We start from the raw sequence: 20,784 nt of genomic DNA on the forward strand, positions 1-20,784 counted from the left end.
CTAGGCCACAGGCCTCATTCCTCATGTTTGATGGGTGATATCATTCACTAGGAAGCTTCTAGTCTAAAGAGCGTAATCAGAAAAAGACATAAGGTTGTTTATAGGCCTAGAAGGAGGATAAGCTGCAAAAAATTGAAGCATCTTGCAAAGGAAGAAGGGTTGCAGTTCTTGAGATCAAATATGGGCTAATATGGGCTCTATATCTACATCCCTAACTGCATACTTTTGACCATAAGATCCCTCATCTCATCAACCTAGTTTTGACTGGTCATTCTTGGACTGTTTTGGGCTTATTCTATTCAGCAAAGGAGGTTGAATTACTTGATCCAAAACCGAGCTCCTTTTCCTATCTTGGGGTTTTTCCCTGGCTTGAGCCAATTTTTGTGTCTTCTGTCTTGGCTTGTCTTCAGCATATGTTATTTATGATCTTTCCTCAATTACTATCAATGTGATAAAGATTTATATGATTGCTAATGAAAGAGATAGAAGTAAACTTGGGCTTATGTGGAACATTGAAGTAATTTTCTTAAGCAAAGATCATGTTAACCAAAAATTAACATGGTATCAAAGCCAGGTGAGAACAAGCCCTACAACAATGCATCACCCTACAGCTAGAAGGATGAAATATCTGTGATTTTGTTGGGTATTCTCTCTGTGATTTAAAGGATTTGTAGACTATGGTACTGAGGCACAATATCTGCAAAAGTGAATTTCTTTGTGGCACATCTTATAGCCTATTTAAGGCATATCATCCTTGTGCATGCAGGCTTTTCTGAAGGCATATTCGTAGGTTTCTAACTCAGATCTAAAGGCATCCTTCTATGGTCTTTGACATGCCCTAATCATTGTAACCCAATCTGAGATGATTGATGTTGCCTTATGAGATCAATTTATGAAAGTTTGTTTGACAGTTCCAAATATTCTGGAATTGGTTCATTGATTACTAAGTCTATTCAACCTCCCTTGAACTTAAGCAGGAGCAATTTTGTATCACATGTCAAGGATCTCTATCGGATGTAAATTACATCTCACTGAAGGTTACTCACCTTAGGTTATATTCCAACAACAACAGCTAGTGTACCTCAAGAACATCTAGTTTTCTACTCTTGAAATGGATATGTTGATGACGATTTAAGGGTCACTTGGTCTTCCTTACATAAAAGTTTTGATTTTTTTTTTGTCCCTCCATTTCAAAGATATATCTCTTGCATTTAAGGTCTAGTTGAGATATCATTTCATAAACATAGTGATGTTGATCCTATGGAGAAATTGATACGTATGATGTCCCTATCTATTGAAGAACTGTTCCCTAGATTGTGGGGTCCTGTGAAACTCTCTTAGCTAATTTCAATAATAGGAATGACAAGCCCCAAAAACAAAATTTGATGAAGCTACCAAGGACCATAGATCATCCTCTATGAAGTGTTTAATGAGGGTGATACCCTGAGACTATACAAATCTACTTCTGGATAAATAAACGTCCTAATCAATGAAACCTTTATGAGAAAATCAAAGTCCTATCTCGAGGAATGGTCTAAAGAAAATAGCAAAATTGTTCTCTTTTGACGGTTTTTGATATGTCAGTAAAAGAAAATATAACTCCTTTTTAATTTGGCATCTTGGATAAGGGTTACAACACTCATGAATTTCTCATTCATGAATAACATTTAGAAGAAGAAGCCACTAGTAGAAAATTCAAGCAGTTATGACCTGGTCTCATATATATATCCCATCCATGTCTTCTAAAGAAGACAACCTATCAAGGGTGGTTGAATAGGTTGATATTCTTGTTTCTCCTCGAAGAAATGGTCCTGAATGTGTTGGTTAGGTAATAAGGCTGAGAGCATGCATTGAAAAATTCTCAAATGATTCATCCTTGTATGAAATCATACAATGAGAACAACCCTATTACAACTTATTGCACATGGAGCTTAGTTGGTCTAAACCTATAAGTTTTGTTGATACAGTGCAAATCTGAGATATAAAGACTGAGATCCTCTTGACAATTCCATGTCTTATTTAGTAAGAAGGATCATGATCTAAGATATAGAGACCAACATCCTCTTTACAATTCCATACCTTATGCAATAAGAAGGATCATCTTACCAAGAGGGAGTTGGTGCCTTGCTTTGATCAACCCTCAGCAAAGAAAGGGATTTTGTGTCTCAGTAATGATGTCCTTGAAGAGATTATTAGAAATTTTCCAGAACCTCCTCTATTATCAGGTACATCTCTTTGCTGAATAATATTACTTATGACATTCATATCTAGATCTCTGTTAAGGAGTGGTGTGTCACCTATACAAGCTGAATTGAGATTCATATCCAAATAATATATCTATGGGATCTAAGGAGACATGTTGCGGCACCATTCTAAGGATTTCTAATCCATATTGCAATAAATAGGTTAGCTAACATAGGTCTACACTGGGTTTTAGATGATGAGGTCTAAAATATCCAAAGACTACATCAATTAGTTGATGATCTTGATCTAATACGTCCAAGAGATAATCTACATATTACTCAACTTACAGGTGATTGAATTATAGTAATATGTGTCATACTAAGTTACAACATGAGATCCGAGTTTATGTTATGAAAATGCTACAGGAGATCAGAATCTATTATGCTAAGAATGTTCATAATTTGACTAAATTGAAAGGAATACAACATGTTGAAGTTATGGTTATAAGTTAAATGATGTGATGGCTAAAGTATGAACAAAGAGTGATAACTAAAATAATGGTATGTATGAATCAACTCACTGAGACCCTTCACTAGATGAAGTATATAATATATACTACAATTATAATGATTATGAAATTCCTCATTAAAAATATGTCTTGCTAGGAGTCTTCATATTAAAACTTGTCTGACAATGACAAGTCCGAGGATGTTTTAATATATATAATTTATAGCATGCAGATCTTATACCAAATCCTTATATTCATTACAATACTCAGATGTTGGTACAACTATAGCATAGCCCGGATAATTTATTGAATCATTGTGTTAAAGATAGCATAGAGAATACAGAACAACAGGAGTAAGATTTGAAGATTCCTTGGTCCATGATAGGATCCTCTCATGCATTGTTGGTTACTGATTATGTCTATGACATTTTATGAGCATCTCACCTCTAACATCTCTTCAGTCTCAGAGGGAGTTGTCTGTTGAACCCTCCCCGCAAGTATAGAAAAAGACATTGTTGTTTATGGAAATGCATTGCCACAATCATGGAATTCTTAATTGCATTAATAAATTATCTTCAAACTTAATGGATCTCATGCTGAGAAGATTTCTAGATGGATACTTTAATGAAAGTTTAATCATATGAAATATTGAAGAACCATCTCTGGAAATTCAAGCTTAAGATTGTGGTCTCCCTGAGTAAAGAGGGAGTAAGCTCAGTTAAGTATTTTCTTTATAAAGGTTTGGAATCCTAAATATGCAGAAATCTAAGGATTGATGCTAAGATCTCTACTAAGTTGTTTGCCTTCATACATACATCTATATAATGTTGAGTCGAGCAATGAGGCTTCTATTGATGAAGCAGTCGTCAATACCATCACCAAGATCTAGTCTTGATTTGCATAAAGAAGCTTGACACTATTCCCTAGATGAAGGGATCTCTAGTTAAGACCATGTAATTTCCAAAAAATAGTTGTACTAAAAACAGTCGTACTAAAAATAGTAGTAAACCCTTCTAAAAAATAGAGTCTCAAAAATTCGAGTTGAGCCTCCTAAAATATAGGAACCTAAAAATGAAAAAATATCTCCTATGGAAACACTTACTATAAAATAAATGTTGATGAAATAGCACCACCTGGCATGTCATCCATCATCAAACTCTCTACCTCCAAGGAACCTCAATATGTGCTCTACTTTTCTGTGTAAGCTTTGTAGAGTCTAGATTCTCCATCTTTACCACGAAAGCAAGTCTGAGCTACAAAAAATTGGAGTACCACAGAACACATCACGTGTCAGGCATCCTTCTTTCACAACTATCATGTCTTTGGCATTAGTTTTTGGTTGGGAATTATATTATATGGATGTAAATACAATATTCCTTGGTGTGAGTAGTATACATGAATCAATTGAGAGGATTTGAGGCGCATGGACAAGATACCTATGTGTGCACGATAAATAAAACCCATTATGGGCTAAAGAAAGAAATTTGTGATTGCTATTACAAGATTGATGAGTGGATGTTACATTTGGGCTTAAAACCTTCTTCATATTCCATTATTTATAATTTAATTGATAGATCTGATCTACTTATTTTGGTCTCAAGAAGCTCATAGCAGGATGTAAGGAAAAGTTGGTAGACCCCAAGTAAGTGTGTAGTTGAGACTCTAAAGAGGTTTTAGATGATGCACTCTAAACCACTAGCTACTCCTATGATACCTAAGTAAGTGTGTAGTTGAGATTCTAAAGAGGTTTCATATGATTCACTATAAACCATTAGCTACTCCTATGATACCTAATATGACTATTGATTTGAGGCTTCTGCGATCTATATTTTGTGAGGTGTTACCTTCTGGAGTCATCGCATTCATCTTTGCTATAATGTGATGTTGAATCCTAATTTGGATTTAGATTTGGTAAATCCTTCGATGCATAAACAATGGAATGGACCTTTCATGTATATGGTTAATACCAAAGCTAATATACGTTTTTCAGTAAGCACTTTGATCCAATATATGGTTAATTCATGGCAGAGTCACTAGGTAGCCACAAAACATGTGCTATGCTACTTAAAGGGCACAATACATTATGGTAAGTTGATGCCATATGGGGTTGTTGATTCCAAATGGGAAATGGATTCTAGTGACATGAAAAGTTCTTCAAGTTGTTGCTTTGGTTTGGATTCATGAGTGATATCTTGGTTTAGATTCTAGAAAGAAGCAAGCATCGATCACATCGAGTTCATCTAAGGTAGAGTGCATGGCAACAAATACTGCTACTTATGAAGAAATATGGCTTCACAAGTTGATAATATAGCTGACAGATGAGATCTTGAAGCCTACTATGGTCTATGAGATAATCAGTGCCATATCATACTCTTAAAATCCAACATTCCATGACTACTCCAAGACTATTGATATTAAATACCATTTTCTTCACAACATAGTTGAAAATAGAGTAGTGGTTCTAGAGTATTATCAAAAATGTTCGTAGGTTGCAGACATCTTAGCTAAGTCCCTAGAAAAGGGGAATTTCAACATGTTCATCAAGACACTAGGCTTGGTGGAGAAAACTTTCCACACTAATGGGAGCGTTAAATTTTTTTACTTTGTTTAAGTCCAATCATTTTCTCCACAGTACTAGGGCACACTTAGTAAGCAGGTACAACTGCAGATTCATACAGCAACAATAAGGGTACATCTATTGCAGATCCGTATAACAACAATATGTTTTGGTACCCTAACCACAATAGGGTGTGGGGAGTCCTGATCCATGCACCTATCTTTGTATATATCCAGCTTTTCCACCTTTGGCGAATTATAGCTTTCACATTGTTTTAGAATTAGCCATTCCAATTTTTCTTTAGTTCAATTTTGAAATCATATTCAGTTCAGTTCAGTGCAGCGAAAGTAGATCCCTAGTTAATCAAAAGGCTTGTGCGTAATAAAGTTCATGATTAGGTATACGACACATTTCTTAGGGAATGGGATTCATTCCTTCATGCTCCAATTCATCTTCCAATTCAGATGCACTTACGGGGCACACTTTATCCATGTAGTTGGAGCACACTGGGTGATTAGACTAGGTTAGGGCTTTAGTTAAGATTAGCAAGTCTTTTCTTTCAAGTTATTGCCATGTAGTTTTGTCTTTCTATATTCAATAGAATATATATGTGATTCAAAGCTCAGATCTATGCACTGGCTATTATCATTTTTATGTAGTATGTGTCTACAGATTCGTAGATTCTGGTATTTGAAAATTGTTATTTTGATAGGTTTCAAGATTTAAATTTACCTACAATTTAGGGTGAATCTTTTAGTGCAAAATCTACTTATGATGGTCATAAAAAAAATAATCTTGGAGGAATCCACAATCATAATGTTGCTGATTTTTCACTGTATGGTAGCAAATTTCAACAAATTAAAAGAAGGACAACACACCTTAAAATGCATTTTGTTACATAGTTTTACATCTAGTTTTTCTATGCCCTTAATCCTTACATGTTTTCTTGATAGTGTAAAAAAGCATGTCTTGTTTGCATAGTTACCTTAGAGCCACCAAAGATAGCCTTATTACCTGATGATGTGCAGGAGAATTTTTATTGAAACAAAGAAGCATTGGAGGATGTAAACTAGCCACTAGATGATATTTGTTGCGGTATTTGCAAGATCTAGCAATAGCTAGTTACCTACTCTTTGGTTGTCCAATTTATGTTTGGACTACGTCCAAAAATGGATGGACTACGTTTATAGGGGCACAAATCAGTGATAGTAAGATGTTGACAACTTGAAACTTCATTCTATGATTAGAGGTTAAACTTATTTTTGTTAATCTTTATCCTATGTGTAGCTACGACTATGTTCCAATAATGGCACATTTCTCTTCTAGTGGTAGCAGTAGCAAACCCTCCTTCAATAACTTTGTACAGTGATAAATGAGAGTGGAGGGTTATTTATGGAAGCCATCAAAGCCCCAATCTCAATTCCAATGCTCAAGAAAATGGCATCGTGCTTTGTCAATACAACATATCCATCAAAATGTGGAAAATCTATCGTTAGTTCATTAATGAGGTTGATGCCTTGTTAAGTTGTACACTAGGGATTTAGTGTCACTATGGCATATCCCACCCAAATAGCATGATCTCTTGGGGAATGAGGCCTAGAGAAAGTCGTAGGCAATTTTGGTGAAATAGCTCACCATCAAACCTAGCATCTCAGTTGAAGGAATTTGTGATTGTATGTTTGTGTGACTATTAAACAATCCTTGAACAATTGAATGCCCTCTATTTCTTGGCATGAGAAAGAGAAAATTTCACTTATTCAAAACCACAACCAAGGATAGGACATGTTGCATATTCTCCTCTAAAATTTAAAAAAGTTATTATCCCCCTTTCTGTAATTATTGTAAACCTTAGCAATTGTCGTCAATCCCAAATGATAAATTCAAAACCACAACCAAGGATAGGACATGTTGCAGATTCTCCTCTAAAATTTAAAAAAGTTACTATCCCCCTTTCTGTAATTATTGTAAACCTTAGCAATTGTCGTCAATCCCAAATGATAAATTAAGGAAAGAAGGCACCCAATCTCAAATAATCAAGTCAAACTGAAACAATAAAAATGGTAGAGTGAATAAGGTTTTTGATGAATCCTCCATTAGCTAATGAAATAAATTAATGAAAGAAAGAAAAAGATGGAGTCGACTATGAATTTAAGGAATTATACCAAGTGGAAAGTTTAAGGAATTGTTCTCTTCTAACAAAATTGACTAACCAGCCTATGAAAACTTTGGAATAAAGGTTTTAGTGTTTTACATGGTTTGATTTTTTAATAGCTGTTGGATTGGTTAGCTATTCAACATCTCCAATCCTACGCATTGTGTATATAAAGACATCCTTGTTGGGTGTGGAGCCTGATTATCTTCTGTATTCAAAGGTCTCAGCTGGATGTATACCCGATCAAGATTGTACACCCCTCCACGCAAGGGGGTGCGATGGGGACTTGTCCACCCCCCACCCCCCCCCCCCCCCCCTTGCAGGGGTTCTGGGGGTAGCGCCCCCGAAGCTGAAAACATATGTAAAATTGCCTTGTAAAAGTCTAGTAATTTCTAGTCAATCTAGGCCGTTCATTAGGCGAATGATCTGATGGTAGAAGTTATGTTTAATTTAGGGTTTTTTGCCCTAGAAGGCAACCCCTCGCTATATATGAGGGAATTGTACTGTGTCTATGTAGATATGTATTCTAAGTGAGGAAAAGAGAGGAGATTGAGAGTGAAGAGGGAGTTACATTGGATCTGCTGTAGGTTGTATCTCTTCAGTTTGCTAGATAATATAAAAAAAAGGACTGCCTGTTTCTCCATAGACGTAGCCCAAACTAGGTGAACCACGTATATCTGTGTCTCTCTTGTTTTATGCGTTTTTCTGTGTTTATATTTCTGCAATATTTTATGTGTTCCATTGCTCTATAATATATAATTTTCTAACAATCCCCGAGCCCATTGTGTTACATATGCCTCTTAATTTTTAGGATTACATCTGATTAGTAATAGTTCATTTTAAGGGAATTACTTTCATTATTTTGTTTCATTCCTATTACCATTTGGATGTTTCATGTTCTATCTTGAATATAAGTGACTAGGCATTGCATTTCATTTCATTGATTGGTTTACATGAGATCCACCTCTGCTGACATTATTAATAGTTTAAGGTATTATTATCCAAGATAATCAATGAAGACATGTAACTTTTTTCTACATATTTTTCTCTTTCCAATGTAGCTTTTAGGGCATATTTCTTAAAGCATTTTCAGAAAGAATTTCTGAGACAAAAACTAGTAGGAGTGGACTGCCAATCTATCCAGTTGTTGATTACAAAAGCCTAACAATTGATAATGTCTATGAGGGACACATTTCTACACTCACTATATGAAAGAAAACATAGGAAAATATGCTTAGTTTTAATGGAAACCTCATTTATTCCCAAAATTCCAATCAAAACTTAGCTAACTCGCCAGCTCCTTTGGCCCCAATTCTCACTATGGTGTGCCCGACCAAAATGACATTTCAAAAAAAAAAATGAGGCCTCTTTGATTTCTCACAAAGATAGCACCATAGAATTCTAAGAGAAAGCGTACAACCTGAGGTCTCTAATTTGTGACTTTGACCATTACATGAAAAATAGAGGTAAATATTCACAAAAAATACAGAAATAAACGAGCTCTATATCCTTCTAATTTATATACAATGTATTTTAATCACGATATAATAAATCCAGTTCATGCTTCCCTAAACTAAATCAAAAATAGAGAGACAAATGCCCAGAAAGGTAAATTTTTGTCAATGTCATCTCCCGGGGTTTTAGCAAAGAACAAAAAATCAATAATATTCGAGAAGGAAGTGTAAAAAGACATAAAACCCTAATTTTAGTTTAGGTTCCATACCTCAACATGCAATAAATAGTCGTAGTTTCAGTTTTGGCCATGTTCTGAAAATATCAACTCTTGTCGTGGTTATTGAAAATCATGGAGACGTTGGATGGAGAAAGGGCTATGGGAACCCTCCATTTTGTAGTGCATGGAATGATAGTTACAATGTCAGATTGAGAGAGTGGTGTGGTTGGAAAATAATGGTTACCAAGCGTCTTAGTGGAAATATGCATGAAAACCCAACTGCCCATCTCCATTAGCCTTGATAGATGGATAAAGCTGGTGATACAATGCAGTCTCGGGGAGATAAATCCCCATCTAATTAGTGTCCTACAATGCCATACCCATATAGTTATGCATATAATATGCAAAATCCCTAGGAAAAAAATATCGTCCGACAACCCTCTCTCGAAATAGATGTTTCGTCACCTTCAACCCTGCTTTTACCTCCGGAAGACACAAGTAAATACATGGCCCTCCATAAGACTTGACAGGTTCACTGCAATAGTAATTTTATTTGTTATCCTGTAGCTCTAACCTAAGCCTAAAGGCCACATATAAGTCACTAATCCCATAGCCCTAAAAAAGGATTCTAGCTTCGCCACAGTCTTGGCATGGCTCCCCACCAAGACAACTAGTGTTTTCCTTAGCCCCTTTGTCCCCGCTCAACACTGACGCATCCATAGATTCACACCCTGTAACTCAGTCATCCCATAGCCTAAAATAAAGATTCCAGCTTCACCACAGTCTCGGCATGAACCTCCACCAAGATAGCCAGAGTGTTTTCCTTATCCCCTTTGTCCTCACCCAACATTGGTGCATCCATGGATTCATAGATCCCATAGCCCTAAATAGGGAGTCTAGGTTTGCCATAGTCTCATCATGCCCTTCCAAATGTATTTGGAATTTCCTTGCTAAAAAAATAACTTCTTGTTTGCCCCTTTTCCCATTTCTTTCTCTAAACTAACCCGACTTAACCAAAAAATAAATGTATAATTTCATTGCAAATATGATAATAACCCACCTTAATAAATGTTAGTGCTTGGTATGTTTCTCAAGAAAAGGAACTATTTGGATTAAATGGAAAAACAAAATGCATTGATTATAAAACAATTTCCATCCACACCATAGAATTAAGCTATTTCAATAATATTTATGTTTATGCCATTGATAAAAAATTTCCCTTATTAACTAATTGATATTGTGATTGTTAAGTTATTTGATCAATTGGAATATATCAACCACTAATAATACATGTTTTTTATTTCAATGTTTTTAATAATAAAGTGTCAAAGGTTTAGTTAAGAGCTAGTAGCAATAAAGATTAGTTCAATTGGTAAATGCTCTTGCAAAAGAGTTCATAGAGCTCTCGATACAAAATCTTATTAATTCCCTTAGGGTTACTAGTTGGTATTTTAGTTTCCAGTTACTATTGTGCTCCATTTGAAGACCAAGAAAGGGGGTAAATCTATGGGGATTGACAATGTACCACTAGCCTCCCTTAGCACTTTTAATACATTGGTTAGTGAGGGAAAACATTTTTTGAAAAATGAAATGAACAATAGTTCATTTACTAAGTAACAACCAAATATTAATAATATATAAGATATATATGATAAAATATAATGGAGCCATTTGTAACACTCAATCCCCAACTATTTTATGTTATGATTAGTTATTATCATACCTACTAAAATATTGATTTCTTGGTAATTTCTTGTTGGTGTTATTAGTATATATACAAGGTATGTGTATGTTATCTACATACCCATAACTCACATGGATACACTAGTATTCTATGGTCTATTATCCTAAATTATTGATTAATTATTACGCTTATGATTAGAGTTAAGATTTATTAAGCTTGATTATGCTTTTAAGTAAAACCTTATGAATAATTTAATATTAAATTAATTTTGGTCCTCTCATGACTCTTTGACTTTGATTAAATAACTAAAATTGTTTGATTATTTATCATGTATTAATTCTTATTATTTGGTGGTGGGGGGATGTGAGTTATGGGACTTAAATAATGGGTAGGTGAACCATTAATGGGGAATAAATATTTTGGGGAAGGAGAGGGAATAATTCTTGGAAGGAGAGGATGGCGAGAAGGAACTCTAGTCATTTTGTCATATTTGGGTTTGTTGAAGTTTTGGGGAGAGAGGAGAGGAATAAAGTTGAAAGAGTTTGGATACTAAGGGTTCTCTAAGGAGGTGATAGGAACTTGATGATTTGAGAACATGGTTTGAAAACACTATGGGCAAAAATTAGGGCTTGGGCACAGAGGGTAAGGGAATTTGTGTAGGTTCCCTATTGCTCAGATGTTAGAAAGGTTGTTCCTAGTTGGTTGGGTCACAAATTCAGACAGGTGGGCTTGAAGGTCATGTGAAGGAAAGTGATTTTATTGACCTCACAAACTCCATGTACTCTTCTTACAGTTGATTTTCTAAATTAGTTTATGAATATTATGTGTGTGTGTGTACATATATCTCCATATACATATTTACATGCTTGCAAAATGTTGTTAAGTCAAATGAATATACAAAATGTAACATGGGCACATGGTAGTTCAAAATTCTTGATTCCTTGTCTTAGGAATCACATGTGGTATCAAAACTGAGATTCAAAATATAGGGCCTAAAACCACTATAATAGCCTTAAACACCCTTCATCCATCAGTAAAATTTTTTACCTGCAATCTAGAAAACTAGGCACGTAGGCCTACATAAAAGAACCCTTAAAAAAGGGTGCATCTCTCAAATGCCCAAAGTTAGGCATCAAACCATTACAAAACAGGTCAAAACCCCAACATATAACCATGAAGAAAATGGCACAAGGCCACCAATAGAGCCGCCATGGAATAACCTAGAGCAGATCTGATAGGAACCAAAACGATTATGAAGCCCCAACCATTGCCACCTTGATGCAAGCCAACAACACACACTAGCAGATAAGAAGAGAAGCATAAATGGTGTTCCTATTTGCACAATCTCAAGAATAACCATCGAGGTTGATGAGTCTACTCCAAAGAAAAGAGGAACCTACTCTATATCTATGTGTGAATTTCATATCAATGAACCAAACATGAAGAAAGATAGATACTATTGTACACATAAGCCTTGTATAGTCAGCAAAAGATAAATTATTTTGTGGGAAGATGTAGGTCTTATTTTCTTTGATTCATCAAAAGGAAGCATCCATAAGTATAAATATAATGTAAAATTTGTACTATAAAAAGGGTATGTAAGGCTTGTTGGAGAAAAGATATGTGGCAGCTTAGGAAAATACAAACTTGAAAATATTTTTGGTGAAAAGCTTATTTAATTTTTTAAGACAATATTAAACAAATTTACAACCTACAAGCATGAAAACTTTGACATTTCCCTATTTTATATGATAATCTAACACAGTAAATGTATATTTCCTCCTTGAGAGCTTGAGGTGGCTACACTGGATCACAAATTTTGTGGTAAGGATGAGATTTTGGGGTTCTCAAGTGCTCCCAAGACAAACAATTGTATCCAGGTTGGAGCCAAATGTTACCCACAATATTGTGGGGTAACCTTGGGTGGTCCTAAAACTACTTCTTGAAGACAATGATTGTGTTGTTATTTGTGGAGCTAGATTTGGATTTCAATCATGCTGAAAGTGTGAGGATACTGAACCAAGTACATGACATACTAAAGTCATAAATGAGAGGTTACAAATGCCATATTAAATTCATAGATGGGAAGTTACAAAAGCTAAAGGGATCTCGTCTCTCCCATTATTTGGATGGAAAATAAATAAGAAGGTTTCCTGCCAATGGCCAAAGTACTGGGTGATTAGGGTATGCTAGATGAAAAATAACCATAAGTTTTCAAGAATTTCTTTTAAAAAAAGGGATGGTGTGAGAGAATTTACTCCAACTTAATCACATGTCATTGGGTGAAGTTGTGCATCCAATGCTACTTGAACCAATTATTTCAATGACAATGGTATAAGGCAATATTAAACCATGCCATGATCAGGTCTTACAATGTTTTATAATGTTTTAGAAGATGATGAGATAATGTTTTATAATGAGTGGAATTCTATTATTTGTAGGTTTAAAACTTTATCTATGAAAAGAGGCATTCGTAATTTTCTTCATGTCATTAAAAACTGCAAAATAAACTATGCTTTTAACAATGCTCTAGCATATGTCTACTAGAAATTATGCTTTTTTGTCAAGGTAAGGTACAAAGAAGGTCATAATAATGTCAAATGCAAAGAAAAAGTCTTCAATCACGTCTACAACAAATAAGCCTCCTTTCAGCTCCTCAATAAACCCAAACTCAAATGGTGAAACCCTCCTTTCTTCTCCTCGATAAACCCAAACTCAAATGGAAAAACCCACACTAAGTAAATCACTAGCAGGATCAAGAACTTTTCCCAGGCCCTGCAAGTATAGAAATTTCAATATAAATCACTCTCTGTAACAATTCATCCTCTCATAAATTATAAGGATATGTTCTAATAAAAATCAAAGATTGTTACTAACCACAGAAGACAAAGATTTGTTCACTTATTTTGATAAGGGATCATGGAAGGTACAGATCGATCAAAGTCATCCCTTATTTTTTTTGAGAAGGAATAAGGTCGAGTGGGAGAAAGTAAGATCAATCTTGACCTAGGGCAACCTAGTCAGAGGACTGTCCTGGTTTCTCTGGTGGTTTATTTGCTTGCATTACATGAAAATGATGGGAAAGCTTACAGAGGAACAAATCTCTGAGTTCAGGGAATCTTTTAGCTTGTTTGACAAGGATGGAGGTGGATGTATCACAACAAAGGAGCTTGGGATAGTAATGCATTATTTAGGTCAAAACCCCAATGTATATAGGAAGTGGTCCAAATGTTTTATATTCAATAATCTAGTCCCAAATACAATCAGCCACAAAAGAGCATTTCTAATCTGTTTGTAAATGTAGCATCTTCAATACACCCTTCCAAATTGATTTTGAAAATAAGCATCAAAGAAATAGATTAGTTGGGTCATCCATTTCCTCCATACAGAGCAAACAATAACTAGGCCCACTATGTCCTTTACGACACAGATTGTCCCATGTCAATATGAAGTCAGAAAGGTCATTTTAATGATATTCTTATGCAGAGTGAAAAGATGAAGCTAGTATACAAAGATGTTGAAGGACTGCTCAAACTAGAGTCAACTTGCCACCTAGGGAGAGCCCCCCATGTGTCCATGATAACAGTTTACGGTAGATTTTCTCTATAAGTCAGCTCCAATCCTTAATTCCATAACTATTAAGCTAGAGCATAGATCAAAGATATTTAAAACTCAAATCCAATGCAGTGAAGATAACAACAAAAATATGAGAAATCTCTAGTACTAGTGCATCATCTGGGTAAGTATAAATCATATGAGATTTAGTATTATTCATAAGGAGTCCATAGACCAATCCAAAGAGGTCAATAATACCATAAATGTGTCTCCATTCTGGAATAGGTAATCTACCAAATAGTAACACATCATCTCCACCATAGGTAGGGAACTCGAATTTTCTACATGCACTAGCTATTTTGGGTTGATTGTGCAATTAATTGGATGATCATTGCATTTGATTGATTTCCTATTATACAACTGACTTCCACTAGTTCCTCAAGGAGTCAAAACTAGTTTAACTGAAAACAACTTGAGATAATTGACTTTGATTGCTACAAATTAGCAATCACACATGCTTAACTGAACTCTAACTCCTCCAAATCGAATTTACTAAGTAAACCGGGTGACACAAGCCATGTCACACAAGTTAACTACATCCAAGTTGTTTGTTGATGTGGAAATTCAAATCTTCTCAATTTAATCAAGGAAAAATCAAATTGAGAATTTCTTGTTGCATTTTTCAAGACTCCCTCTCAGCAAGAAAGGGATTATCAACCACCCCTATCCTGCACCTGTGGAACTCAAACTTCCCTCTTTACAAAGATTTTTTCAAAATGTCAGCATCTTGTTCCTCTGTCAGAATGTAGTGTAGCAACATCATCCACCTTTGCACACAGTCTCGTAAATGGTGATACTAGATATCTATATGCTTGGATCGATCGTGAAATACAAGATTCTTAGAGAGATTGATGCAACTCTAATTATCACAGTTGGATCCATCATCTGACCAAACAGTCCAACAAGTATATTTCTCATCCATATCGCCTCACATGTTGCTTGACTTGCAACCATGTATTCTACTTTTGTCGAGCTGAGCACCACATATATTTTCTTCCTGTTGTACCAAGAAACAACTGTAGACCCAACACTAAAAATTCCACCTGATGTACTCTTTCGATCTAATGGACTTCATGCCCAATCTGCATCTATGAAGGCACACAACTTCACTCCCTTTTCTTGTCTGTACCATAGTCCAAACTGGGTAGTGCCTCTGAGGTACTGTAAAACATGCTTAGATGCCTTCCAAAATAATTTGGTTGGCCTAACCATAGCTTGGCTTTGTTGGTTGACTTCATAACACATATCTAGTCATGTGTTCACAAGATACATGAGTGAACCCACTAGCTTCCTATAAATGGTAGCATCCACTTCTTCACTTGAAGTGGCATCCTCCTTCCTCTAGTTGTTTTCTAGATCTGTCTCCATGGGTTTACAACTCTCCATACAGAATCTCTGCAGTATCTCATTTGCATAATTTCCTTGAGAGACAAATAGTTCCCCATCGCCTTGTCATACTACCAACTCGAGGAAGTAGTGCATGAGACCCATGTTCTTCATTTCAAATTCCCTTGCAAGGTCCTCCTTATAAGATCTAATCAGCTACTCATCACTAGTTAAAATCAAATCATCAACATATAAGACAATAATAAGCAATTTACCTTCTACCAAGATGTGATAGAGGTTTGCATCCACTTCACTTATGGTGAAGCCAAAACTAGTGAGATAGTTATCGATCTTGGTGTACCAAGCTTGACATGCTTGTTTGAGACCGTACACCACTTGCTCAAGTCTACACACATGAGACTCCCGATCAATGTCTCAAATCCTTTCAGTTTCCTGATGTACACCTCCTCCTCAATAACCCCATTGAGAAATGTTGTTTTTACATCCATTTGGTGGATCTTCCACCCCATCTACATAGCCAGACCAAGAATTAATCTAACGTATGAGTACCTTGCTACAAGAGAGAAGGCCTCCTCATAGTCAATTCCCTCAACTTGAGAGGACCCCTTGGCTACAAATCTGGCCTTACACTTCTCTATTCTCCCATCAATTTATTGCTTCACCTTGAAGATCCATCTCGAACCCACTATTGATTTATATGTTGGTCTTGGGACCACTTCCCAAACACTGTTATTTGCAATGGATTCATATTCCTCCACCATTGCATCAACCCATACATGTTGCTCTATTTCTTCCTCAAAATAGGATGGCTCAATCTATATAAGCTCAGTCATAAGATCCATGTAGCTAGTGTACCTCTTAGGTGACCTCCTTTCCCTGCAAAAATTTGAAGGAGCTCCCACATTCTCCCTCGCATCCTACACAAGTTTGTCAGCTTCCTTGTTTCTTTTTCTACCTTCTCTAGATGGTTCTACTTGAGTGAATGTCTCCACTCTCTACTCCTGAATTTGTGGTTTCTCCACAACTTCCTAAGGCTCCTCCTTTGGAGCTAAAATCTCCCCTTCTGGTTTGATCTAAACTTCCCTCTCAAGAGAGAAACACATCGCTTTCTCGTCATCAAACTTTACATCCCTTCACAAAACTATCACTATGAGGGATGGCAAGTACACAAGGTAGTTGTGGGGAGTTTCTGTGTAACCCAAAAATACCCCCAATTCTACGGTCCATTCAAGCTTATTCCTCCATTCTTTGGATACATGGCAGTAAATAGAGGCTCCAAAAATATTGGAGTGCAACACATTCGACTTTCTCCCCGAGAAAGCCTCCTCCGATGTAATCATGCCAAGAATCCAATGACGACTTCAGTTCCACAAACATACTGTTGTATTACATGCCTCAACCCAAAGATGTATAGGTAAGCCTTGGTCATGTGACATTACCATCGTTGCTCCCATAATGCTACGATTCTTTCCCTCAACCACCTCATTGTACTGTGGGCTATGGGGTGTTGTCAACTCTCATTGAATGCCTTCTTTCACACAATTTTTTTTAAAGTCATTCAACACATTGTCACCTCCATTATAACTCTTTAGAGCCTTCACCTTCTTGTTGGTTTCTTTCTCAACCAGTTCCTTGAATTCTACAAACTTGGAGAATGTCTCATCTTTGTTCTGCATGAAGAAGATCTAACACTTCTATGAGAAGCCATCAATAAAAATGACAAAATATTTGTGCCTGGAAGTGGAGGTTGTCAAGAAAGGTCCACAGAAATCAGAATGTATCCTTTCTAGGACTGCATGTGCTTTGTTATCCCAATCATGGAATGTGGATTTTGTGTACTTCCCCAACGTATATCCTTACCATACATCCTACTACTCAAGTGCTCCTGTAGGGAGGCCAGTGGTTATTTGTTGTATAATATTTAAGGTTCCATGATGCAAATGGCCAATTCTTTTGTTCCAAAGTTCACCAAAATTGTGTCCCTACACTTTATCTGCCTTAGTGTTTAATGAAACACAACCTTCCACATCTAGCCTATATAATTTCTTCACACAAACCCTGACCTTCTTCACCTATCCCATGGCTATTTGCCTCAAGAATTCTTTTCCTTTGTTGAAGATCACATCATAACCACGGTCTTTCAAAACTGCAACAGTGATGATATTTTTCTTTAGGCCCAAAACAAACATGACATCCTTGAGCTTGAGAGGGGAGCCCAACTCCCTCTAAAAGGTGATTGTACCAATATCGGTCATGTTGTACCTTCCATCCTCCCCTAGCTTGATGTGCATCTGGAGATCTTTCTCCTCTAGGTCACTGAAAAAATCCCTACACCCTGTCATGTGGAATGATGCACCCGAGTCCAAGTACCACACGATCATCGTCACTATGTTGGATATGCATGTGAAAAGGGTAAAGCCAAGATTGAACTATGAAGCCAAGGATTCACCTACTGCTCCTCCTAAGGTCTTTTTTATTTCCTTTTTCTGTGGACACTTCCTGGCATAGTGCCCATATTCATGACAATGGAAGCATTTAATTTTTGACAAATCTTTCTTCTTTCCCCCTTGGCTAGATTCTGGTTTGGTTTGATATTTATTCCCTTTTCCCTTCTTTCCCATTCCAACCAATGAAAAGTTTTATTCATCCTTTCCCTTGGATGAGGTTCCATCTTTGGTATTCCCCCTTATTTCCTCCTGTACCAAATCAAACCATAAGCATTCCCAATTCAGTAGTTTCTCCCTCCCATTCACTGAATCTTGATAGCTATGCCAACTCTTGGGAAGGCCTAGAAGGGCTATGCTTACCAAGTCATCCTCTGAAATAGTAACACCAACTCCTACAAGCTCATCATGAACTTGTGTGAACCTCCTCAGATATTACAAGACAAAGTCATTTTTCTACATCTTGATATTTCAAATTTTATCCTTGAGCACGACTTTCCTATGGTCACTCGTATTTTGGAACATATCTATCAGTGCATAACACATCGCATAAGGAATTCCTTTCCCATGGATATTGTTGATGATGTGGTCCCGTACTCCCTCCAATATTATTTTCCACACCTTGGCTACATCTTTCTTCCAATGAGAAAGGTTTTAGGAATCAAATTCTGCTGGTTTAACAACATCTCTCTTGATGTATTCTAGCAATCCATTGTCATCAAATACCTCCTCCATCTGATCCTTCCATGCAATGAAATTAGAGTTTCCTTCCAAGGCATAATCTAGCCACGGCCCATTGAAGGTCATCTTCTTAGCTCTTAATAGATTCGGCTACACTGAACTACAAATTCAAACCTCCTGAGAAGCAACTTCGAAATTCCTTCTCTAATGTGAATCCTGCTATGATACCATGTTGAAATTATGGCATATATTTGCAACTTCTCATGAATTGTTTTCAAAATCACAAGGCACAAACCTTCTCTACTACTCTTCATAAGTTAATTCACAATTTAGAACAAAAATTTTAGACCTACAATAAGAAATAAAAAAACATGCACACAATATTTTTCCACAAGAAAGCAATCTGCTAAAAACCCCAATGCCTTCCTGCATTAATATGATGAGTATAGATGTATTACAATTGCATTTCTCAACTGAGCACAACTTGCAATTGAATAACCTATCTCTCTGCTCACTAAGAAGCTCTAACCCAAACTTAGTCAATTTCTGCCTCTTCTTGAGCCCCTATTTCCTTACGCAATTCCTTGATAAATTAGGCACCTATTATTTACGAATTTTTCCAAAATGGATTGCGCAATTCCTAAGGTTGACCATCTGATTGCATGCAACACCTGTACACCCAAGACTAGTCTACAACTGATGTTCCACTAACTTGGAATCTCCACCACAACTCGGGAACTCGTATTCTTTACATGCACTAGTTATTTTTGGCTAATTGATCAGTTAACTAGATGATCACCGAGTTTGACAAAAATCCCACTACACAACTAACCTTCCACTATTTCCTACAACTGTTAGAACTAGTTTAACTGAAAACAACTTGAGATAATTGACTTTTATTGCTAAAAATTAGCAATCACACATGCTTAACTGAACTCTATCTCCTCCAACTCAAATTTACTGAGTAAATTGGGTGACACAAGCCATGTCATACAATTTAATTGCATCCAAGTTGTCTGTTGATGTGGAAATTCAAATTTTCTCAATTTAATCAAGGCAAAATCAAATTGAGAATTTCTTGTTGCATTTTTCAACAATCCTTTATGTGAATCTAATCCATGTGGCTAATGACAGTCAAGGGTTCCAGCACAACAATGTGTTGATAACAACAACCAACAGATAGAAGTAGCATTCAAAATAAATAAAACAGTAAAAAAACACATTAAAATACAATCGATGGAGACCCTGAAAAGTATTCCAACTATGTTACTACCTATCCACGTTCATCAAAAGTGCCTCTGTTGTTCCTCTCATGAAGCACACCTTTGTTGTTGGCCTCCATTGCCCTAAATCCCATCAATTGTTGTCAACCTCCATCACTATGCTTCTTGGAGAAGCCATCAATAACGTAAAGATGGACGCCTAGTCATTTACCTTTACCTTTTTTACTAGCACCTCGTATTGAAAAATTTAAGACAAAATATTTCTTTCATATTAAAATATTTCCGTAAAAGCCCCCTCCTTGTAGTAGTTCTGAATGCAATGAAGGTCGAGTTGTCTCTAATCGCATCAGCAGAGATCGAAGGGACAAAAGAGGAATTGATATCCAAGAAATCTTACAAGGAAAGGTTGTCTCTTTCTTTAGAGTCATCCAACCCCACAAAACGAAGAGCCCAACAAATCATTGTATTTATATAAGATAACGTGAATGGAAAGTGAAATAACAACCTTGGTATATGCACGAGACAGTAGTAGCCTACAAGTTGGCGGACATAGGGCCCACTGCGAGAGTCAATTTTGTAGTTGTTAGATAGTATTTTCTTAAATTGATATGTTTTTGTCTTAATTGTTAATTGTCTTAAATGGGTTTCATCTTAAGTGGCCATTGTCTTAAAATATTTTTGTCTGAAACCATTTTTGTCTTAAATATAAAGTTTTGC

This window comes from Pinus tabuliformis, chromosome 2_1 (assembly GCF_031772625.1).
Source record: "Pinus tabuliformis cultivar Carrire ecotype Pingquan chromosome 2_1, CPIR1, whole genome shotgun sequence".
In the NCBI taxonomy this organism is placed as follows: Eukaryota; Viridiplantae; Streptophyta; class Pinopsida; order Pinales; family Pinaceae; genus Pinus; species Pinus tabuliformis.